General features: G+C 65.2%; 3 non-coding genes across 3 annotated transcripts in view; all 3 read right to left on the bottom strand.

Annotated features, from left to right (window-relative positions):
* The window catches only part of LOC145776437 (large subunit ribosomal RNA), a 3,725-nt gene extending 2,958 nt beyond the window's left edge, over nucleotides 1-767 (bottom strand). The window contains exon 1 of the ribosomal RNA XR_014290231.1: nucleotides 1-767. This exon is cut by the window's left edge and continues 2,958 nt beyond it. This is a non-coding gene — a ribosomal RNA (large subunit ribosomal RNA).
* Nucleotides 768-926: 159 nt separating this feature from the next.
* LOC145776445 (5.8S ribosomal RNA) lies at nucleotides 927-1,080 on the bottom strand. The gene has a single exon (XR_014290237.1). It is a non-coding gene; the product is annotated as a 5.8S ribosomal RNA (ribosomal RNA).
* Nucleotides 1,081-1,278: 198 nt separating this feature from the next.
* Nucleotides 1,279-2,500, bottom strand: part of LOC145776426 (small subunit ribosomal RNA) — a 1,962-nt gene continuing 740 nt past the window's right edge. The window contains exon 1 of the ribosomal RNA XR_014290227.1: nucleotides 1,279-2,500. This exon is cut by the window's right edge and continues 740 nt beyond it. This is a non-coding gene — a ribosomal RNA (small subunit ribosomal RNA).

Raw genomic sequence — 2,500 nt, 5'->3', positions numbered from 1 at the left:
CGCGGACCCCGGGCGCCTGTCGATCCCTCGCCGGCCGGACGGCGGGCGTCGCTCGGCGCGACCGCTGAGGACAGCGGCCGGCCGGCGGCTCGGAGCCGAGCCGGCGTAGGGTCGGCCCCCCTCGAAGGGGGGGTCGGCGCGGCGATCCTCCTCGCTCCCGGGACGGGCCCGGTCGGCGCCGCCGCGAACCCCGCAAGGGGGCCCGCTGCGTTCGGCGCCGCCTCCGGCCGCCCCGGAAGCGGTCGCGGCCCGCCGCCCGGCGCAGTGCGCTCGGCCGTCTTCGCAGTCGGCCGAGCTGAAGCGCCGGACGGCCTCGCAGGGCCCGCGCGTTTGCCTCCGGACGGTTTCACGTACTGTTTAACTCTCTCTTCAGAGTGCTTTTCAACTTTCCCTCGCGGTACTTGTTCGCTGTCGGTCTCGCGACCGTATTCAGCCTTAGATGGAGTCTACCACCCGCTTCGGGCTGCATTCCCAAACAACCCGACTCCGAGACCGTTCGGGCGTGGGCGCGCGCCGTCCGACCGCCACGGGCCTGACACCCTCCGCGGGCGACGGCCTCGATCAGGGGGACTCGGGCCGGCCGGCGCTCGCCCGCGCGCCCGGGTCTGTACGCCACAGGTCGGACCGCTCCGAAAGCGGCCAGATTCGGCGCTGGGCTCGACGGTCCCGCTTCACTCGCCGTTACTGAGGGAATCCTCGTTAGTTTCTTTTCCTCCGCTTAGTAATATGCTTAAATTCGGCGGGTGCTCTCGTCCGACCTCAGGTCGCGTTTCTTTCCTTTTTCCTGGCCGAGCGGCGCCGCTTCGCGCTTTCTCGTCCGTGATCGGCGCCGCGGCAGCGCGCGCTCGGCCTCGCTTTGACGGGACGGCGGCGTTCGGTCGCCGACCCGCACCAGGGCGTCTACTGCTAGGCACGTTCGTTCGGTGGGACCCTGAGGCGGGCGCGGTCAAGGGATTAACCCGAGGCCGCAATTCGCGTTCGGATCGTCGACGCTCAATGTGTTCTGCAATTCACATCAATTCTCGCAGCTGGCTGCGTCCTTCATCGACTCGCGAGCCGAGTGATCCACCGCCAGGAGCGATAGCTCTGCTTTCTTTTTCCGAAGTCGCTCGTCTCGTAGCTGTGTGCAGTCGCCGGTCGAGCGGTCGTCCCCCGACGCTTCGAGCCCCGTTCCGGGGCACTCGAGCCGCGCTTTCGTCGCTCCGGTGCTCGCCGGGCCTGCGCCGTCTCCAGGACGGGCCGACCGAGGCTCAAAACGTTCCTTCGAAGAGGTTCAGGTAATGATCCTTCCGCAGGTTCACCTACGGAAACCTTGTTACGACTTTTACTTCCTCTAAGCGATCAAGTTCGATCGTCTTCTCGACGAGCCGCCGACCCGCGAAGGCCGGCGCCAAGCCGATACGAGGACCTCACTAAAACGCTCGATCGGTAGTAGCGACGGGCGGTGTGTACAAAGGGCAGGGACGTAATCGACGCGAGCTGATGACTCGCGCCTACTGGGAATTCCTCGTTCGAGGGAAACAATTGCAATTCCCTATCCCGAGCACGGTCGGGGTTGCCGGATTTCCCGGCCCTTTCGAGCCGGGATCTCGAGCGAAGAGGCTCCGGCTGATCCGACCAGTGTAGCGCGCGTGCGGCCCCGAACATCTAAGGGCATCACAGACCTGTTATTGCTCAATCTCGTGCGGCTGAACGCCGCCTGTCCCTCTAAGAACGCCGGCAGACGCTCCTTCGTGGCGGCGCCCCGTGAAGGGCGTCGCCGGTCAGCGAGCGGCCGGGTATTTAGCAGGTCAGAGTCTCGTTCGTTATCGGAATTAACCAGACAAATCGATCCACCAACTAAGAACGGCCATGCACCACCACCCACGGAATCGAGAAAGAGCTCTCGATCTGTCAATCCTCGCCGTGTCCGGGCCGGGTGAGTTTCCCCGTGTTGAGTCAAATTAAGCCGCAGGCTCCACTCCTGGTGGTGCCCTTCCGTCAATTCCTTTAAGTTTCAGCTTTGCGACCATACTTCCCCCGGAACCCAGAAGCTCTGGTTTCCCTCGACCGGTCCGCCGCCGCCTCGACTCGAAGCTGCAGGCAGGCGGCGGCCCGGGGCCGGCATCGTTTACGGTCGGAACTAGGACGGTATCTGATCGTCTTCGAACCTCCGACTTTCGCTCTTGATTAAGGAAAACGTCCTCGGCAGACGCCTTCGCCTCGGTCCGTCTCGCGCCGATCCAAGAATTTCACCTCTAACGGCGCGGTACGAATGCCCCCGTCCGTCCCTCTCGATCATTGCCTCTCGTCTCGTCGTTTGCCGGCGGTCGAGGGAGGGGCCCTCTTCCGCTATTCCGTGCGTCGTTATCCGGGCCGCGTGCGGGCCTGCTTTGAACACTCTAATTTTTTCAAAGTAAAACCGGCGCCGGGCGCGCGCGCCGTCCGGTCAAGGAAAGCGCGGCCCGGCGGCCGAAAGCGCGGCGGCCGGCCGTGCGCGACCGCGAGGTCGGACGGCCGG

This window comes from Aplidium turbinatum, chromosome 8, assembly GCF_918807975.1.
Source record: "Aplidium turbinatum chromosome 8, kaAplTurb1.1, whole genome shotgun sequence".
Classification (NCBI taxonomy): domain Eukaryota; kingdom Metazoa; phylum Chordata; class Ascidiacea; order Aplousobranchia; family Polyclinidae; genus Aplidium; species Aplidium turbinatum.
The sequence above is the reverse complement of the archived record's forward strand: the minus strand, read 5'-3'. Positions and strand labels throughout refer to the sequence as shown.